This window comes from Thamnophis elegans, chromosome 2 (genome assembly GCF_009769535.1).
Source record: "Thamnophis elegans isolate rThaEle1 chromosome 2, rThaEle1.pri, whole genome shotgun sequence".
NCBI classification, from domain to species: Eukaryota; Metazoa; Chordata; class Lepidosauria; order Squamata; family Colubridae; genus Thamnophis; species Thamnophis elegans.
The window spans coordinates 136,265,333-136,288,056 of record NC_045542.1 but is presented as its reverse complement, the minus strand read 5'-3'; positions in this window follow the sequence as shown (position 1 = coordinate 136,288,056).

Genomic DNA, 22,724 nt, shown 5'->3' with positions numbered 1-22,724 from the left:
CTGCCAAACTGCTGGCAGCCAGTGATCAGCAGAAGCAGCCTGCAATATTGCATTCTAACCACTGCGCCACCGCGGCTCTAATTTCTGTCAATTTCTGTTTGCAGCTATACAAGATGTGTCTGCACCTGAGTATCCTTTTTCATCTGGTTAAAATGGGCTTTAGGTGTTTTTTTCATGGATGAAGTCAGAAGAAGAGGGTTTAAAAGTATTAGTTGAGGTTGCTAAAAAGTGTCATGAGAAACAAGGCACCACAAAGCACTGCACTGAAGTAAATCATGTGGCTTCTTTGCCTTACTTCTTGACTAACACAGCATGGCTGGAAGCAGAATAATCAAGACCATCAGGAAGGTTTTTTCAGAGTATGGATCAGTGGTGGTTTCTGGCTGGTATGGCCCGGTACGGCTGTACCAGTAGTAGCCGGGAGCATCTGCCACCGTACCAGTACAGTGGCTTGTTTGGCCCACCCACCTGCCTGCATTCTATACCTTCTTTTAAAGCAAACAGCAAATTGCGTATGCATGCACAGTGTTTGGCGCCTGCGTGACCTCTGACAAGCATCTAGGTGTCACATGGGTGGTGGAATGCACATGCGTGCACTGCGCCCATGCACGAACAGGACACCCAGCTCCATGCGCAGCATACCGGTAGCGACGGGGAGAGGAATACACCACTGGTATGGATGTGTTAAGGAACAAAGAATGTCTCAGAGATTAGTTGCCACAAAGAAGAGGGAGTCAAGTTATTCTCCAAAGCACCTAAAGGCAGAACAAGAAGCAATGTGTCAGCCTCTGCTTTGCTGCTGCTTCGGCTGCCATTGAAACGGGGAGGCGGGGCATGGTATTTGAGAGGGGATTACTAATGGTGCTGGAGGAAGATTCTGGAGTTTCTGCTGCCTGTCTTACTGCGCATGCGGAAGAGGTTTCCCGCCAAGGCCAACGGCACCGACATTCCATCTTGGTGATGCCTTTCGAAGTTATCTCGCACCTGACACTTGGGAGAATTATGATTGGACTGTAACTGGGATGCCAAGGGGTGGAGAATGGGTTATACTATATATCATTTGCTTTCGCACCTAAATAATCAGTCTTCGCTTTGCTACGCTTCTGATCATTTATAATTAGTAAAAGTACACTTGATTTCTATCAATAGAGTCTCGTGGTTTTCTTTCCTAATTATTCAATGGAGGAGTGCTGACAGAATGAGTGGAAACTAATCAAGGAGAGAAGCCACTTAGAACTAAGGAGGAATTTCCCGACAGTTTGAACAATTAATATGTGGAACAACTTGCCTCCAGAGTTGTGGGTGCTCTAACACTGGAGTTTTTAAAGAAGAGATCGGGCAACTATTTTTCAGAAAAGCTGTAAGATCTCTTGTTTCAGCAGGGGGTGGGAGTAGAAAACCTCCAATGTCCCTTCCAACTCTATTATTTTATTGTATTCTCTCTTTATATCTTGCAAATGTGTGTTTGAATACTCTTTGGCCCTTACAATGTTTATTTTGCATTACTGCTTAACTCTATTATCCACCCAGCATTCGGCTTTTCTGAATGTTTCCAAGATGTATTTTGCTGACTCATGGACTTTTCTTGTTTTTGCTTGCAGCCGATTCCAAATTAACTTATTGCAGAAGAGTGACCATTAAGCGAGAGGGAAATTGCCTTACTTGTGTGTGCCTTAGCAACAGTGCTTTTACTCTCCTGTTGCCATAACAACTGCAGCACACACATCAAGGTCACCAAACCCACTTTCCTTCCAGCCTGCAGCTATATCAGATAGATTTTCGGCGTGTGCTTCTTTTTATTTTAGATTGCGTGAAGGATGAGTTGTTACAAGAAACAACTTTTCACCTACCAGGTAAACAAGAATAGAAAGATGATGGTATTCTATAACAGTTCTTATAACATAATGTGGATGGAGCTAGCTTTTGCCTGGAAAATAGCCAGAGTAGGAAATTTCAATTTCCTCTTTTCTGCATGAAAAAATCTATATATTTATACACACAATCTGTATACCCACAGAGATAAAAATATAGACAGACAGACATAGACAGAAAAAGACAAATACACACACAAAGACAATACAGATGTGGAATACAATTTGCAATCCATGCCAAAAATGATTACTATAATTATCATTTCCAATTGAAAGTCATAACATTTTTCTCTGTAGAGCAAAACTAAGGGAGGGAATATTACAAATTGCACCACTCTCTGCGTAGTCAGCTGGGAATTATTTTAGATGCATTGTGCTTACACAATATTGCATTTTAATTCCTGTTGTCTGCCCACAGCAAGATGGATTGACATATAAATCAGGATGCAAACACAGTAATCTGATTCATAGAATTCTTATGCATTTATTATGTCTGCAGCCCTCAGGAATGTCCTTCCCAACCCCACATATAATCCCCAAGAAGAATCTAATCATTTGGAGTATAGAATCCATCATTTCAAAATATCAGATGATTCTTCTGTTTCATTCAAACTCTGGAGAAAAATTTAAAAGATATACCCGGCAGCTTTTTGATTACTGATAAGGCAGTTTTCCAATAACAAGGAGCGACTGAAATTCAGGACTATGCTGAATTGAGTTACAACTCAATATTTAATTAAATTGCCAGATAAATATTGCTATCCCACCTTTTTTAAAGTTTCTCAAAAATGGTTCATGGTAGGTTAAAAAAAAAGGTAATGACAAGATTTTCCCAGAAGACTTAGAGAAGTTATGCAGAAATATTTAAGCTCTGTTGTGAGAAAAGAAGTTTGTGGATGTCATCCCGTCAGAAGGGAAGGTATAAGAAGGTTGAAGATGTCAGGTGGGATATGAGGGAGATTTTTCTCCTCCATTTCGGCACAATAATGCTTAAATTCACTTGATGAAATTAAGGGCTAATTAAATAAGAATTTTCTTTCAATTGTTCAGTGTTCTATGGATTTCATCATCATCATCAAAGTTTTACCATGAATGGTAAAGTTTTTCTCCCATCAAGTCTCCTCCATGTTGGTGCTATAAAGGTAAAGGTAAAAGGTTCCCCTCGCACATATGTGCTAGTGTTCCCAACTCTATGGGGTGGTGCTCATCTCCGTTTCAAAGCCAAAGAGCCAGCACTGTCCGAAGATGTCTCCGTGGTCAGGTAGCCGGCATTACTAAACGCTGAAGGCACACTGAACGCTGTTACCTTTTCACCAAAGGTGGTTCCTATGTTTTCTACTTGCATTTTTATATGCTTTCAAAATGCTACATTGGCAAAAGCTGGGACAAGTAACAGGAGATCACTCTGTTATGTGGCGCTAGAATGAAAAGTTGTAACCCAGAGTTGAGTTTCTCGCCCCGTTCCAACCGGTTCGGTTGGAACGGGGCCGGCAGCGTCCTTGTGCACGCGCACAGCACACGCATGCGTACTAGCGTCTGTGCGATGCTCCAGCTGCTCCTGGAGGATCGCACAGGCGCTGTATGCGTCCTGCGCATGCGTGGAAGCGCAGAACTCGTCAAAACCGGGTAAGGAGCGCGGGCGGGTGGGTGGGCCCTTCGCCGTTCCCGGAAGTTACTTACTTCCGGGTTCGCCGACCAACCGGTTCGCGGGGACCGCCACGAACCGGTTGAAACCCACCCCTGTTGTAACCTGAGAACTACCTATACATAGGCATGCAAAACATTGCAGTGCAGTTTCAGCCACAGTTTAACTTCACCGTTATGGAATTTAGTTTTAAAATTAGTATCTGCCATGTAAAATAATAATAATAATAATAAAAGTATTTTCAAAACTTAAAAGTTTATATGACTTGTCAAACTTTGGTTGAAATATTCTCACTTCCCTGCACAAATGAGATGGGCAATTTTTTAAATCACTATACATGAAGTGTATTTTCTAACCAGATAATTTTATCAAGTACCTCTCACTTGGCTTTCTGTTTCTGAGGCGTCCTTTTGAAGATGAGATTGTCATCTCCTTCCTTATTTTTAGGGTTGTGTATTAGAAATCATTTTAATGAAATGTAAGAATATGGTTCCTTCATTTTTAAAAAAAAGTTTTCAAAAGCTATTAGCGCATTTTACTTCAGGGATTTCTTTGAAGTCTGAAGATGTTTCCATTCCTAAAACAGCATCTTGCAGATTAACGATGACTGATTATTGTTTGGAGAAGCAGCTAAAAGTAACAGGCTACCTCTCTGCGTAGAAAGTCCCAGTTGGAGGCCATTATGCCTGTGATACCACTGTGGCTTCTATTGGTTCACCTGTGGCTTCCATTGTCGTGTTCCTTGGCAGCACATTTTGTCACTTGAGCACTCTTCTGTCACTGGATTTCCAACTGATGAGAAGCCACAATGAGTTTATGGTGCATACAAAACTAGAACTACTCTTTATAGCAGGAATGTCCAACCTTGGCAACTTTAAGACCTGTAGACTTCACCTCACAGAATTCCCCAGATGACCATATTGGCTGGGAATTTTGGGGAGTTAAAGTCCACAAAAGGGAGAACTGAGAGGTCATGGGGAGGCTGGGAAAGAAACCAGGAAAGAGCAGATTTAAACATTCAAGAACTGGCGGAGGAGTCAGTTCATAGTCATATCTCATACACAACTTAGCTCAGTTGGGGAGAAATCAAGGAAGAAGTGTTTCAAATCATTCAAAGGCCATCCTTTGTCTCTGCACCTCTGCACCTGACTGGAACTGGATGGGTGGAACTGCCAACATGGCAGTGGAAGATTGGACCATGTGATGGACTTGTGAGTGTGGGGGCAAGATTGTGAACTTTCAACTGGGTGGGGGAAACCAGGAAGCTTCCAAATTTGAGTTTTCCCAGATGTGCCAACATGGCTCTCTTAATAAATTGGAACTTTGAGCAATACTTTGCCTTGGACTCTGATTTAGTTTTGGATGCTATTTGGAACTCTGACATTCATCTTCATTTAACTGACTATAAACTAGGGTTGGAAATTTCTCGTACAGTATCCAAGATTCCTTAGTTATGAGAGCATTAAAGAGACCTTTCTGAAACTTATTAGAATCTGTCTAGTTCATGCATCCTAGATGTTCAGTTTTGAGAGGGCTGGCAGGAGGAATATCAATATCTGCTTGTTCTTATCTGTCCATTTGAATCTTTATTTGCATTATGTACCTTTCAAATATCTCTGAGGAATTCATTGTCTAAATGATTTCAGATTTAGGAATTAATTTGAGGCAGCAAATTTGGTTATGGAAGATTATTGATATTCAGTGAGCCAATGTGCTTTTAGACCTCTCTGTCAGAAGTGGCTTCCTACCAGTTCGGACTGGTTCAGCCGAGTGGGTAGTAACTCGTCCTGCCACATCCCTGAACCAGTTCTTACTTTAAATGTTTTATTCATTTTCATTTTCAATTTTATGCATTCACTTATATACTGGATATTGAAAAATATAATAGTAAGAAAAGAAAAACCCCAACCTAAACACAACTCATAAACCCAACCTATCGCTTTCATACACCCCTTCTTCTCCCCCTCCAACTTTCCTTTCTCCCTCCAACAATCACCCCTCCTACTTCCCTTTCCCCTCCTATCTTCCTTTCTCGCCTCCTTCCCCTCTCATCCTCCTTACATTCCCCTCTTCCTCCCTCCTTACTTCTCCCTCTTCCTTTCCTCTACTTCTCACTATGGTGTATTCTATTCCTTAATCTATTCAGTTACGCTAAAAAGAAAAAAGAAAGGAAAAAAGCAAAAAGAAAAAAAAAGAGAAAAATAAAAAGAAAATATAAAAATCAACAGTATACAAGTGTATTCTTCTTGTTCTATAAATTGAAACTATATCTTCACCCACCCACCCACCCCCAATGAACCCCCCTCCCTAACCCCCTCCGACTTCCCAGGTCCCACACCCGGCACAGTTCAGTACCCTTCACCTTCAAAATATCTTATTAACAATAATAATGAAAATAAAATAAAAAGAACACTCCGAAAAAGAAAAAAAGAAAAAAAAAAACGAAAAAGTAAGTAAATAAAAAAAACTTAAAAATCTTTTACATTATGCTCAGCCTCCCATCATTCTTAAAGTTTAAACAGTGTGAATCATTCCATTTATATTTATATCCCTGAACCAGTTCTATCGGTAATGGCACCATGTTGATTTTCGGTTCTGTGCATGTGCAGAACAATCTTCATTGCAGAAATGTAATTCCCCCCCCCCTTTTTTTAAACATTGTGCACATGTGTAGACATTTTTAGGTACAAATGCACACACACATTTTTTTGCATGCCGAACCGGCAGTAATGCTGGCAGCAACCCACACCTGCTCTCTTCCCCTCCTCCTTCCCTCCCCCCCTCCTCTTTCCCAGTGATTTAATCTCTTATGTCACCATAATTTCTTTTTCAATTTCATGAGGCCATAGTATCTAAGAACAGTAATGGTCTCAGATGAATGAAAACAAATTGGGACTGACTCCAATAAGATGGAAATATTTTGGAGTGAATGGTGCTCAACCTTTCCTAGATAGAGTTATTGCAAAAATCAGATTCTACAATAGTTATTAATCTCTCGCAACCCTGGAGGGATCAAACCACCTCTTTGACTTTGGCTGATGTACCAACTGTGACCATCTTGATAGAGACCACTTATCCAGAGTCACTCATGCTCTGATCTTCTTTAGGCTATGTGTCTTAGCTGCCTGTTGGACATAAATCAAGAACATGTGTTGAATATAGCATCTGTCAGCCTTAGAAACCAAGGCAACTGATTTGGAAAAGCAGAGTAGTTGGTTAATGAAGTCTTCGAGGAGTTGATAGTAATACCTCCCCCCCACTTCATGCAGGTGACAGCATGCATTTTGACAGCTGGATTCTGTGTGGACAAATTCTCTGTTTCACAGCTTGAATCTGCTCCATATGTGAATATTCCTTGTCTCTAACAGGATGCTTGCAGACATTCCAGTTGTTTGCTTATTTTATGTTCAGTTTTTATCCTGCCTCTCTTTGAGGAGATCAAGTCAGGTTATACTGGCCTCTCACTTCATTTTATCTATGCAGTAGGTTACATGCAACAGCCTAGATCAGGGGTATCAAACTCCTGGCCCGTGGGTCAGATGCATCATGAGCTGGCCACGCCCACACCCAGTTTGATGAAGGGGGGAAAGTCGCGACACGTCACATGATGCTGCCATGATGACGTGAGTTTGACACCCCTGGCCTAGATGAACATCTCAGCATTAGAGTATGCTTCTTCTCTATGCACTTCCATTTCTGAAAACAAATTTCGGGTTCTAGCACATGCACAGGGATGCTTTTTTCCTCAGTTCTCGATCCACTGTTTTAAACCACCTTCCACTCTACGGCCTTTTACACGTAGTCCTCAACTTATGACCACAATTGAGCCCAACATTTCTGCTGCTAAGCAAGGCAATTGTTGAGTGAGTTTTGCCCATTATATAAGCTTTCTTGCCACAGTTGTGAAGTAAAATACCTGCTGTTGTTAAATTACTAACACGGTTGTAAAATGAATTTGATTTCTCCATTGACTTTGCTTGTCAGAAGGTCACAAAAGGGGATCTCATGATCCTGAGACACTGCAACTGTCATAAATATGAACCAGTTGCCAAGCGTCTGAATTTGGCTCCTATGACCACGGGGATGCTACAACAGTCGTAAGTGTGAAAAACAGTCCTAAGTCACATTTTTCAGTGCCATTGTAATTTCAATTGCCAAGTGAATGGTTATAAGTTGAGGACTACCTGTACTGAAATATGAAATACATAACCACAAGTGTAAATGCTATTTATCTCTGGTGTATATTTAGAGACAAAAGCAAATTATTTTTGGTACAAGGAACATCTGTATTATCACATGAAAAAACACAACTGAAATGCTACCAATAACACCATGTTAAAACTGATGCCTCAAAGTTTCTTGGGCTATCGTTGCTAAGATGAAAATTATAACGATATTTAAATGTCATTTATGGTTACCACAATCCATAACTGTAATTTTTGTAATGAATTCATATAAAACTAGGGACTGGTATGGACGCAAATTTTAATATCGTTGGGTGGGGTTGTGTTTTAAAAGCATATTCTCTTGCATTCCTGGAAAGGTACCAAAGCTGAGACAAAACAGCTACTGAACATAGAATAAGAGAGTTGGGAGAGATCTTGGAGGACTTCTAGTCCAACCCCCTGCTTCAACCCTATACCATTCAGACAGGTGACTGTCCAGTCTCTATTAAAAAAATCTCCAGTGATGGAGCACCTGCAACTTCTGAAGACAAGCTGTTCCACTGATGAATTGTTAGAGATTTTTTTCCTTAGTTCTAGGTTGCTACTCTCCTTGATTAGTTTCCATCCATTGCTTGTTGTCTTGCCTTCTGGTGCTTTGGAAAATAAGTTGACCTCCTCATCTTTGTGGCAGCCCCTCAATTATTGGAACACTGCTATCTTTCAGTAAACCTCTGAGGATCAAGAGACTAAACGCTACAGGTATTCCCCCGTAAATTTAGATTAAATAAATCTTCTTACACAGATGTACAGAATGCTAGTGTACAAGTGTAGACTGCCAGTGTACAAGATTTGTGCTATCTTTGGAAACTTTAGAAAGTTGGCACATAACAGGTCATTCTAATGTTTCATTCGGTGGGAGGAGGGTTACTATCAGAATCTACAGAAATGCAAGTGTGCTTGAGCAATTATAGCATAAAATGAAATTCCCAGATTGATTCTCTCTCTCTGCAAAAGCAACAGTAAAGTTCGCACTTAACAAATCGGTTCTCACTTCTTCTGCAGCTCCAAATGTCTCGGTAGCACCTTCCATGTGGAGTTAGCAGAATTCCTGAAGCCTTTGTTTCGACAAGCAATCCTCCGTGTAACAATGAAACATGAAGGTGGCCTAAGCAAACATGTTGCTCTGAATTGTTTGTAAAACAACCTTGCTAATATGGCAGCTCGTAAAAAATATTTATAACCCACCAAGCACCATCTTTTACACCCTGAAGCAGAAAGCAGCAGCAGCAGCTGTAGCCTAGTGTGAGAGTGCTCATTGCTCGGAGAATTAGAGAGAGTTTTAAATCCCAAACCAACCAATAATCCACCCTCCAAAACCAGGAAAAGATACAGAATCAACGGAAACAGCTAAAGCTATAAACCAAAGCAGAATTATTTTGATTTCATCGACAAATAGGCAGTGTAAGGACTGAGGTGGGTGATCCAGGAATCAGCAGGTCCCAGATTTAAGATGGTTGCTATGCAAGCATTCAACTGCAAGCCAAACAAGCATCACATCAAATATCCATTATTTTGGAAAGATAACACAAGTGTCAGCTGTCACCTTATGCTTGCTGTGCTTTGTTGTTATGCGGTGATAGAATGCCATGAGCTGACTGGAGGGGGGAATAAGGCGGGGGAATGCTTGGGCAATCGAAAGTAGAGACTGTACCACAGTGGTGGGTTTCAAATCCCGTTCCAACCAGTATGGTTGAAACGGGGTCGCCGGTGTCCTCATGGACGCGCGCAGCACGTGCATAAGTCTTAACACCTCTGCGATGCTCCAGCTGCTCTGCGGAGCATCGCGCAGGCACTGTACATGCCATGCACCTGCACGGAAGCGGAGAAGCCTGAGAACACTGAGCGGAGAACACTGGTAAGGAGCTCGGGCAGGCAGGTGGGCCCTCCGGAGCACTGGAACGGAATGGTATCTGGTGCTCCGGGCTGGCTTCGGTACGTGCGTACTAGGGCGTGCCACCTGCAACCCACCATTACTGTACCACCTAGAGATGCTGTCCCAAGGTCATCCAGCTAGAAGAAGGAGGGAGCTGCATACCAAGTTGTGCTTAGACTGACGGTCATGCGAACATATCCATATACTATAGACCTTAGTAAAATGGTAAGATACGCAGACCTCTTAGATGAAAAAGGAGAACTAAAATCAGTACAAGATCTGAAAGCACAGGGGATAAATATGGAATGGTAGCCCTACCTACAAATTAAAACAAGATTCAAGATCGGGAACAATATGGAATATACAAGACACAAATGGAATTAGATAAAATATTACTAGGAATGGGAGGAAAAATTATCACTAGATTATATATTTTTTAAAAAAAATATAAAATGGAGGAAGAGACGGTAAAGGAGACAATGATTAGCTGGGGAAGAAATTTTGGGCATAATATAGAGTTAGAAAAATGGGATAAACTGTGGGAAAGAAATTATAAATTTACGACGGCAGTATCTTACAAAGAAAATCTCTATAAAATGTTTTATAGATAACATTTGCCTCCAGCGACATTGGCCAAAATGTACCCCAATTTATCCTCTAATTGTTGGAGATGCAACCACAAGCCTGGAACATTCTATCACATGTGATGGACATGCCCCATCACAAGGACATACTAGTGCAAAATTCGGAAGTGGTTAGAAGAAATTACTGAGCGAAAAATAGAACTCAAACCAGAAGCATATTTATTAGGACTACTGGATCAAAAAATGGATAAATAATCTCAATACATAATCATACACATACTCACTGCAGCCATTATTGCCTTCGCACAAAACTGAAAAAAAATCAATACACCCTCAGAAACTGGAAAAAAAAATTCAATACACCCTCAGATGAAACTACAATCAAGAAAATGCACAGAAATGGATAAAATGACAATAGAACTAAAAGAAAGAGAAGAATCGAACTTCTATAAAGTATGGAATAAAATGTACAAGTGGCTGGAAAACAGAAGCCAAGACAGAAAATAGAGAATACAAATATATGGAGATATAAATAATGAATACTTTTGTAAGTGTTAACATTATGTTTGTTACATTATAGGACAAGGTTATAGTGAGAGGAAAGCAATGCAGAAGGGACAATTATAAAAGCTAAGAAGGAAAGCCGATATAGAAAGCTGTAAAATTACTGTATATTGTTATGTATGTTCCAGTGGTGGGTTTCAAAAAAATTTGGAACCTACTCTGTGGGAGTGGCCTCATTTGTGGGAGTGGCTTGCTGGCCATGTGACCTGGTGGGAGTGGCTTGCTGACCATGTGTTTTCTTTCTCTCTCTCTCTCTCTCTCTTTTTCCTTCCTTTTGTCTCTCTGTCCCTTTTTTCTTTTTTTCTTTCATCTCTCTCTCACTGTTTTTCTTTTTTTCTTTTTTATTTATTTATTTCTTCCTTTCTTTCTCTTTCTCTTTCTCTCTTTCTCTCTCTCTCTCTGTCAGTCTGTGTGTCTATCTGTCTCTCTCTCTCTCTGTATGTGTGTGTGTGTGTGTGTGTGTGTGTGTGTGGGGCAGTGGTAAGTTTCAAAAAATTTTGGAACCTCTTCTGTAGGTGTGGCCTGCTTTCTGGGTCCACTGGTGGAACCTCTTCTAACCGGTTTGGTAGGTTTGACGAACCGGTTCTACCGAATAGGTGCAAACTGGTAGGAACCCACCTCTGGTATGTTCTGTATTTTGTTTTGTCTTATTGTGTTTTTTTTCTTTGCTGTGTCTTTCCTATTGTTTTTGAAGATGAAAACATTTAATAAAAATTATTTTTTTAAAAAAGACAACATCTTCCATGGACTTGCTTGGTTACAACAGGCTGGGCAGCTGCGGGGAGAGGCAGGGGGCTAGAAGTGAGGGATTTTGGCACGCAATTCTCATTTCTGTCTATGCAGAGCTCCATTACGCTTAACGTCTAGTAAAATTGTAGCTCTCTCAACAAATAAAGCCAAGCATCGCTTATATTTAGATGGTTTAGATTGTGGCTAGTCTGACAGCAAGTTTTATCTTATGAGGATCTTTAAGCGATTCCTATTTTGGCATTAGCTGTGGGCAATAAATTGTTGTGAATTCCCATCTGCAATAAAATCTAAAAGTCTAGCTGAATGAAGGCTGGGAGTCTTCTCAGCCAAACCAAGTCAAGCATGGAGTTGAACAAAGTTGTGGGATGTTGGGAGATCCATGATTTAGTGCTGAGTCCATGTCTGAACAACCTAAAACTTGAATGCTGACTTCTACTCCCACATTTAGCCATCATCCACACTTCAAGGATTAACACAAGAATTCTAAACTTCTGGCAACTCATTAATGGCCAGCTAAGTTATCGTTGCGTTGTACTATATTCTGTGCTGCAATTTTTTCACTGCACTCTTCTGCAGTTCTGGAAAAAGCATGTTGTCACATCTATCTATTCCAGGACATGTTTTCCTCTACTTTGGTTTATTTCAAAAAGAGGAGAGTGTTAATCTCTTATGACTTTTCCCACTGCAGCCTAATATATAGGAAAGCGCTAAAGTCCTGTTAAAAAGATAAGGGAGTAATTCAATTAAAAAAAATGTGAGACTTTAATTATGTTTATCAGTTTTAAAGAATTAACAGGAGCAAAAGACAAATAAGAAAGACAAACTGAAAGGAGAATTGAAGAACCAATTTGAAGAGTTTTTCCCTTCAGCGGCTATATATCTTCACTCCGGAATACACAAATTTAAAAAAATGGTAAGAAAAGAGATACAGCATAACAAAAAGATACAAACTCCCAACCATTGTTCAGTAGAACAACATTCAGCAGCCAGCATTCCAATTTCGCATCCACTCTCTACTAATCCCTCGTTTTACAATATTTCTTCTAGAGCTCCAATTCAGTTTTCTTTGATTTAAAGTTCTTTTCTTAAATCTGGCATTTAGACAGCTTTAGGAGGGATGTTAACATGGTGGACATAGAAGAGAATAGCACAAAAGGAAAAGACAAAAAAAATGTAACTGCTCAGTCCTCTTTCTAAAGCCAGTCTGAGAAGGGAATTTATCTCCTCCTGTTGCTTCTTCAAAGTATGGTTTTACTGGGCTTTGATGGTCTCTGTCCACTGTTTACCCAGACAGGTTTGCTTGATGGACAGATGAAATTTATGTTTTTCTGCAACCATTTTACATCTGAATCTCTTGGGATAGGAATTCTCCCCATCCCATCCCAGCTCTAAAGCAGGCAGCTTCTTTCTGATTTAACACAGGTTTGGATTTAGACCACTGGGCTACTTTTGTGGCATGCTTGAGACCTAACTTCAAGGATCTAGTCACGCAAGTATCTGCCAATGGTGAAATCCATCACATTTGACAGACTAAGTGTTCGGCACAGGAATAGGCTGCTGAGTTTCAGCTTCTAGCTCAGGATGTGGATAGGAATGAAAGAGAGTTAATTGACCAAAGAAGATCTGTCAGAGAAGCTCATTTGCCACGGCACCCCAGAGATTATGACAGCATGAATCCAGGTCTACCTGGACACTGCTGGGAGATTCAAGGAGTGGTGATGGACTATTATGGAAGCAATATGCCACTATTTCTTTCATTCCCTTTCCCCCTTCCATTTGAGAGGCTTCAAAAGTTGACCTCATTTACCTCTGCTGTTGTCACTTCACAAGGATCTATATCTCTATTGCAGAGAGCTCAGCCACTTGGCATACGACTGCTTTGCTGAGACTTCCTTTCCCTTTGAAAGAATCAAGTGTTGCCCTTGGGGGAAGGTGGACATTCTAAGGCAGTATTGGTAAACCTTTTCGGCACCAAGTGCCGAAACGGGAGTGTGTGTGTGCGTTTGTGTGCCAGAAACTGGAAGAGCAATCCCCTGGTGCGCATGCACCCACCAGGGAGATGATCTTCCTGTTTCATGTGCACTGGCCAGCTGGTCTTCACATGCACATGAATGCCAGAAACCGGAAGACAAGGTGGCCGCTGCACATGCGCGTGCCAGAAACCGGAAGATCATCTTCCCGGCGTGCCAGTTTCCAGCACTCCTGCACACGTGAAGACCAGCTGGCCGGCATGCCAGAAGTGGGAAAAGAAATGGGCGATGGCTCGTGTTTCTGGAGCAATGGCTCCACGTGCCACTTCTGGCCCATGTGCCATAGGTTCGCCATCACAGTTCTAAGAGCACATTATCTTAATTCTCCTGAAACAAGGCAGTCCCACCCCTCATGGACTCAACTGCTAGAGCAATTGTTTAATAGGGACATTAAGAGGTCAGACATTTAGAGGTATGCCCTGACATTTAGTCATAATTGTTACTTTTAGGCCCTAACTGACACAAGAATGCATCTAAAGGAGAATAGTTGTAGCTCAGGGTTGAAATGAGAGGACCTTGGTCCTCTCTGAGCTTGGTTGTTTTCTTGCAGATGTTTCCTTACCCAAAGTAGCTAAACATCAGCAGTGCTCTGATGATGTTACCTAGTTGGGTAATGAAATGTCTGCAAGAAAACAACCAAGCTCAGAAAGCACCAAGGACTTTTCACTAGAATACTTCTGCAGATCTTCTTAGGTTTTGGTGTCATGGGCAACTTCACAAAATTCTCCATCACACACAAATATGCTTGCATGTCTAGGGAGATTCTCAATCAATCAGATCATGGTTGTCCCAAAGATACTTTTCCAAAAGGCAACTGGACTTTCTTGGGGTTTTTTTCCTTGAAAATGTTTCACTTTTCATCCAAGAAGCTTCTTGATTAGAACTGAAGAAGCTTCTTGGAGGAGAATCAAAACATTCTTCACTTAGAACTGAAGAAGCTTCTTGGAGGAGAAACAAAACGTTTTCAAGGGGAAAAATCAAGAAAGCCTAGTTACCTTTTGGAAAAGCATCTTTGGTAACATGCCACTATGCCTGCATGTTCAGCCTGTTCAGTCTCTTGCTAGGATTGGGACCAATGATTCTTCTGTTCATAAATCATCATAGAGTGCACATAATCTCTATAACTGATATTGGAAGTAATCAGGAATGCCTGCATCTTTATTTAGCCTATTGAAGGCTTGAAGACCTGACTCTTCTCCCTGGCCTTTAGTGAGAATGTGTATAGCCCCTTTTCTGACCTAGGCCTCCCCAAAAAGCACGAAGCAGATTCCTGGTCCTGACAAACCCTTTTATGAATGTGAATTCACATTCAGCAAAGTCCTGGTAAACAGTTTTTCCAAAGTTGAATTTATCTGGCTCGGAAAGCTGCCATGTAAATATTTTCCAAATGCAGTGTTGTGCAAGGAAAGACTTGGCACAGAGTCTCTGAGATTCATGGACAGATCTTCACACTCCTGAAAAGAATGAACAATTTTTTTCTGCAAAAGCCCACTCCCCTTTCGCTCCTCTTTTATTTCCTATGGGAGGGACCCCTTGTGGCTTTACTCACAAGTTGACCCTGTTTTCTGAGCTGTTCTTTTCTTCTGGCAGCTCTGTGCATATGCACACTGGGAACAGGCTCCAGCTGTTCCTCTGCCTCACTGCTGTCTAGCTCCGAAGGCAACTGAGAACTGCCAGATGGCCTTGGCCCGATCTCTGCCTCCAATGCAGAGCCCTCATCCGAGCCTTCCCCAGCCTCCAGGACTGGCCCATGCTCCTCCCCAACCTCCTCACTGTCCGACACTGCTGTGGCCAAGGGGGCGGGGACACAACAGCTCCCTTGGATTTTCTTTTCCTGTACCAATCTGATGTTGGTCATATCACTGTCTTTTATTCCTTAGTTTGGTTTCTGATTATATATATTCACACACACAAACACACACACCCACACGTGTGTGTGTGTGTTTTTACTTGTGAGCATCCTAGAGTCGTAGAGATCCAGACAGCATACAAATTGAATAATAAATCATTATTGTCAATATTTCTAGGAATGGACTGGCTAGAGAGTTAAATTCTGAATATTCATTGGGATCCAAATGACGCCACTCTTTATCCCCGAGAATAAAATGATTCACAGCCTTCAGGGTCCCATTTTTTCATTAGTCACATACTTCATCAAGTACTTTTCCTTTCTTTGCCTGCCAACTATGTGTTTTGACAATGTGTTTTAAATCTCAGGCTGTCGCTTCATTCCTTCCCTGATGGTTGTTAGCAAACGTAGGGAAGAGAAGGCAAGAGATTGTGCTGTGCCTCCTCCCTTTCTTATACCTATGTGAATTATGGAGTGTCTGCCTGAGTGGCTTACGCATACTTTCTGCTTGCTTTGGACTTAAGACATTTTTTTCTCCTTATTACTTTGGTAATAGATCTGGCCAATTTCTGTCAAGGTCATCTTTCTTATTCTTTACAGCAGGCTCTGTTATCCAGGCAAAAGGGACTGAAGCGTTTTTAAAGTCTACAATGAGATAACGTTCAGAAGTGATTAAGGCAGACACGTTCCCATTTCACAGAATTATACGAAGGAAAAGAGGTACAATGCAATCAAACCAGAGGTGGTATTCAGCCAGTTCTCTCTGGTTGGGGCAAATCAGTAGCGGCAGCTCTGGGAGGCTCCACCCAGCCGCCCCAACATAATGCGCGAGCATTGTGCATGCTCACTTTTGCAAACCAGTACGGAAGGTAAGTGAATCCCACTGCTGAATCAAACTAGCAAGATTTTTATTATTGTAACCAGTCTCAATAAAAGTAGATTCAGCCTCTCTGTGGAATTGATTTCCTGGTCTGGTCTACTCAGTTGATAGTTGATCCCATTTGCAAATAATGGAAAACATTATTTCCTGTTGCAGCCTCTCCTTCATCTTCAGTCGTCTTGACTGTTTCTTTGCCAGAGCTAGATTGCCTCTTCACTTAATTTGTGATAGAGACCCATCTATGACAATACATTCCAACCAGGGGTGGGTTGCTGCCGGCATTACTGCCGGTTGTGTGTGTGCAATTTTGTGTGTATGTGTTTGTTTCTCTCTCGCTCGTGCCTGACACAAGCTTTGTGCACGCACGCAGTTGCCCATAAATAGGCCTGTGTATGTGTCAAATGTTAAAAAATGGGGGGGGGGAAATAACTTTGTGCAATTAAAATTGTTTTGCACATGCGCAGAACTAAAAAACAAGATAGTGGTGCCAACGGCGCCAACCGGGGAACCGCTTCATGGGTGTGGCAGGCCTGGGTCACTGCCGGTTCTAGTGACCCAGGCTGCCAAACCATTACTGGGTCAGCCGAACAGAAGGAAACTAGAAGGAACCAACACTGATTTCAACTCTTGGATGTGAAATTTGATTTATCCTCTGACCATCATATACAATCACAAACTGTGACACAAATGGCATCTTAAAACAAATAACTTTGCTTCTATATGCAGTACAGAACTGACTTCAGATGAACTGAAGTCACTGGGAAAAAGTGACTTATGACCATTATTCACACGTATGACCATGGTAGCATCCCCATGGTAATGTGATTTACATTTGGATGCTTGACAGCTGGTTCATATTTAGAATGGTTGAAGTATCCAGGGGTCATGTGACCATCTTTGTGATCTTCTGACAAGTAATGTGGAAGCCAGATTCATTTAACAAATGCATCGATTCATTTACTAATTTAACAATTTACTAATTTAACAACAGAGCAAAAAGAGGGAGCAAAAAGACTCCAGGGCGTTTCTTTTCTTTTCTTTGGTATATGAAGAAGCATAGGTTGGAAAGCTTGGTGATTGAGAGAAGCTTCCAAACAAAGGAAAGCAGTAAGAAACAGTTACCCAAGTAGTAACATCCTCTACTATAATAAAACCGACTCAAAAATGCAAGCCAAAGAAAGTGAAAAAGAATTCTCAAGCACCATGAGAATTAAAATTGGGCCCATTTCTTATGGGAAGATAGCTTTTCAACATCTGCAAGATAGATTTCAGCAAGGTATCAAATCATATTTCTTTTGTGTGAGATCTTAGTTTTTGGGAGTCATTTTATATTTTATGATTATTTAAGAATTTGGTTTGATCTTGGCATATATCCCATTGAAAATCCACATTATAGGCTGGCAGCTTGAAATATGATGATGGTTTTAATACATACAAATATGGGTTGTACATTGAACTTAAGCCATGGCCTAGGTCTTGCGTTATCATTAACCCAATGGAACGTATACTGCTGACCTGTGTCTCAGTTGTGGTTCCATGTTTCAAAAATGATTTTTTATTCTATCCATTTCTTTTGAGTATTTAGCCTTGGTATGCTCTTATAGTGTACAATAGCAAATGTGATTCACTTAGAAAATGCAGCAAATAAAGTCATAAAATGGGACCAAACTCACACTTAACAAATTTCTCAGTTAGCAACATAAATTCTGGGCTCAATTGTGGTCATAAGTTGAGGATTACCTGTTCCATTGAGACAACTTTCCTAACTTTTAACTCATGGATGAATTTAACTATAATCGCATAGTTGATGTCTCCACTCAGTTGTCACCATTTTAGGGCACCTATGCAGGGGTGGGATTCAGCTGGTTCGGACCAGTTCGGGCAAACCAGTAGTTCCGGTGAGCATTTGGCCCCACCCACCCGTCCCTGTGCTTTCCTGTCCTATATTTCCCTGTTTTTTTTGCTCAGTTGATTCACATGGCACAGCAGATTGCCAAGCATCAGCTGTTTTACTCACAGGTGCTAGACATAGAAAGTAAGTTTTAAAGCTTAAACAGCTTTGTTTTTTGAATGCTGCGTGTGTGCGTGCCTGCAAAGTGCTCATTCACCGAACTGGTTGTTAAACCGGTTGCATCCTACCACTCAGGGGTGGGTTTCAACCGGTTTGCGGTGGTCCCTGCGAACCGGTTGGTCGGCGAACCCGGAAGAAAGTAACTTCTGGGAACAGCGAAGGGCCCACTCGCCCGCCCGCGCTTCTTACCCAGTTTTGACGAGTTCTGCGCTTCCACGCATGCGCAGGACACATACAGCGCCTGCGCGATCCTCCAGGAGCAGCTGGAGCATCGCACAGATGCTAGTACGCATGCATGCACCGCATGCGTGCATGTGCGCACCGCACGCGCGCACGAGGACGCTGCCGGCTTCGTTACAACCGAACCGGTTGGAACGGGGCGAGAAACCCACCCCTGCTACCACTGCACCTATGTTTACCACTACATCTGTTGCTGAATGCCTCCTGTCCTTCCTCCCCATACCACAGACCTCTCCTTTTCTCTAAGATCATTTAGTGCCTTCTTAAGGATCATGCCAAGGCCTCTTACAAGAAGCACTCTGCTCCTGTCATTAGGGCTCAACTCTACCTGCCTCCCTTGCCACTTTTAGAAATCATAAATATATATTTATCCTATTCACACAACTATCTAAGAAGATAGGGAGCCAAATTTATTGGCTTATGCGCAGTGAAACCCAGATCTGTGACCTTTTACTTGCAGTTTCCAGCCACACTGAAAATTCACTATTTTCTACTCATTCATTCTGACCTGGGAGTGCCTTCCTTGTAGCTTATATAGTTCTGTTACTCTCTTCATCACCACTGTCAGCTTATCTTAGATGGGGGCAGAAGGAAGAATCTGAATGATGTCCTGTTGTTGGATCCTTTGCAAGGAGGGGAAACTGGAATATTTAATTCATTGGACAGGGCTACCAGGGCAGAGAATGTTCTTGGAGCAATAGCAGGTGATAGTGACAGATATTTGCTTCTTCAAGAGTTCCATTTCAAATACATTCACAAGCCAAAACCACAAGTCTGGTCATTTATTGGCCGCATATGCTAAGTGAATCACATTAGTTTGCTATTGTACACTATAAGAGCATACCAAGGCCAAATACTCAAAAGAAATGGATAGAATAAAAATTCATTTTTGAAATAATGGAACCACAACTGAGACACAGGTCAGCAGTATACGTTCCATTGGGTTAATGATAATGCAAGACCTAGGCCATGGCTTAAGTTCAATGTACAACTCATATTTGCATGTATTAAAACCATCATCATATTTCAAGCTGCCAGCCTATAATGTGGATTTTCAATGGGATATATGCCAAGATCAAACCAAATTCTTAGATAATCATAAAATAGAAAGTGACCCCAAAAAACCAAGATCTCACACAAATGAAATATGATTAGATACCTTGCTGAAATCCATCTTGCAGATGTCGAAAAGCTATTTTCCCATAAGAAATGGGCCCAATTTTAATTCTCATGGTGCTTGAGAATTCTTTTTCACTTTCTTTGGCTTGCATTTTTGAGTCGGTTTTATTATAGTAGAGGATGTTACTATTTGTGTAACTGTTACTGCTTTCCTTCGTTTGGAAGTTTCTATCAATCACCAAGCTTTCCAACCTTCTTTGATTTTTTTCTTATTTACATAAGTTTGAGTTACTATCTTCTTATTTAAAAGTTTTAATAAAAAATCATATACCAAAGAAAAGAAAAGAAAAGAAATGCCCTGGAGTCTTTTTGCTCCCTCTTGTTGCTCTGCCCAGTCAGAGGATGACGAATCAGCAAAGAGTCAGAAAGAGTGTTGAAGGAGTTAGAATCTTAAGGGGCCGATATTGATAAGAAATAGAATAGAAGTAGTTGTAGACTAGACGTCAAAGAATTGGAGAAGATAAACAAGGTGTCAAGATCTGAATCTCAAAACTGGTTTTGATAAACCGGCTGTGGTGGTTCCAGTGGTTATAGGCACACTGGGTGCCATATCAAAAATCTGGATAAGAGATATTGCAATACCTGGATATAGCAGAAGAAAAGAGAAAAGAACTGAGAATATCCCAAAGTATGAAGACCTGCAACTAGAAGTAGAACTAATGTGGCAAAAGATAATAGGTTCTGTGAGTATAATCCCCAAACACCTGGAGCACCACTTGAAGATCATTGGCATTGACAATATCACTATCAGTCAATTGCAGAAGATTGGAACAGTTTACATACTACCACAATACCTTCAACACTACCAAACAACAACATCTGCCTAATCCATGTCCTTGGGAAAGACTCCATAGTTGGATAAAAATGTGAATCCAATCTAAACATCTGACTGACTGTGCAACCAACCATAATAATAATCATAATTATAATAATTTTAATAATGATGATAATGCAATTGTAATAATTTTCTTCAAATGATGTACCTTGCACCCATTGTTTATTTCAGTTCTGTGCCCTGTAACCATTTTGTGAAGAGCTGTACCTAGTGATGGGCCCCCTAAAAACAGAAGGGTTCTAATGGCATCATTGTTATGGGAAGTTAAGCCGACATAATAATTATTCTTTCATAATAGTTCACAACAGTGAAGCTGTTACTGTAATTCTAACTAGAAGGCAGCAATTGTTTCCCCCCCCCCTAAAAAAAAAACCTAAAAATAAACACGAACCTAGTCCAGTAAAGACCAAACATGACTTGCATCAAATAGGTCAAGAGGTAGCATTGTTTCCCTGGCGATAAGTGCAATTAATCAGTTGCAGATAAATTGTAGTTTGGCACATATTTTACATAGGAAGACAATCTGGCATAATATCTCAGATTAATCTTCACCCAGCAGCATGGCTCTCCCTTGTTCTCTTCGGCTCTCTCTCTCTCCCCTGCTGTGACTTCTGGAACAGAAAATAGGTTGTTGAATAAGCCAGTGCAGAAATCTTCCTGTCATGAAGAACTCATTAGGTCAGCTGTAAAGCAATTTATCAAAGGTCTGGATGGCGGCCACGAGTTTTGCTTGTACAACAGATTCAGTTGTGATGTTGAAAAGCAAAAAAAAAAAAAAAAAAGCTTACAAATTGCCAGCCCAATCTAAAGATGCTTATCCCTAGCTAGGTTGCAGCCTGGCCGTTCAAGTGAAGACCAAGTGATACAATCTTTCTTGACCTCTATTATGTGTTGTCGCCTATCCAAATGTGATTCCTTTGACTTAAGCAACTATTCATACTTGAGTTGGCTGATGAGGAAAGAATTGCTTTGGGACAATGCCCAGGCAGCAAAGGATGCAAGTAACATATTACTGTGTCGCTCATTGATGAGTGGCACTGCCGTTCGGTTTTGTTTTGTCAAGGCTATAAACCTATTGAGAGAAGACTTCTTTATTTCATTCATTTGCCCCAACAAGATAGACTTATGCAAACAACCATCTCTTATGCTGCAAAGCCAGACTATAAGCAGTTGAAATGCCTATGTTCTTCAACTGGCAGGATTTATCTGCAATGATCAATGACAAAATATGCACAAGCTGCTTTTTTTTTTAATGGTGACATGAAATTTATTCACACAGCATTCCTGCAGGATAATGGTTCTCTTTTTGAGAGGAAGAATTAATGACCAACTTCAGGAATAAATTACTAGTCTGAGGAGAGGTCATAAAGTAGATCCCCTAAATGTAACTCTCTATAATCCTAAAAAATGAGTATTGAGTTCCTGTGACTTGCTCCACCTTTGGCCTAAAGAAATTAAGAGCATTGCAACATATTATTTGACCTGTCCTATCCACGGAGCTGCTTGTAAAATGACACAGGAAACAGGAAGATTTTTCAGGTTGTCCTATAAATCTCTGGATTTTTGTCTTGGTCTAGATTTATTTAGGGGGTGGGGTTCAGTGGCTCAGTGGTTAAGCCCCTGCTGGGCTTGTTGGCTGGAAAGCCAGCAGCCTGAGTTCAAAACCCGAGTGTCATGTGACAGAGTGAGCTTCCGTCCTCATCCCAACTCCTGCCAAACTAGCAGTTTGAAAGCATGCAAATGCAAGTAGATAAATAGGTACCACTTCATGTGTAAATGTGTTTTATTTTCATTTTCATTTCGTACAGTCACATATATACTGTGCATAACCGGGGCCATATAACATTGAACAATAAACACAGCCATCAATACCCCCCAAAATACAAATCCAATGTACCACTTTGACCCTCCATACACCCTTTCTTTCACCCCCCCTCCAACTTTCCTTTCTTCCCTCCAACATTCCCCTCTGCCCTACTTCCCCTCCCCCTCTATCACTCCTCTCTCCCAATACACTCCCTCCCTCCTTCCTTCTCACCCTCCCTCCAATCCTCTCTCCCACCCTCTCTACCCCTCTTTTTTCTTTCCCTCTACTCCTCCCTTCGGTGTATTTCTACTATCTATCAA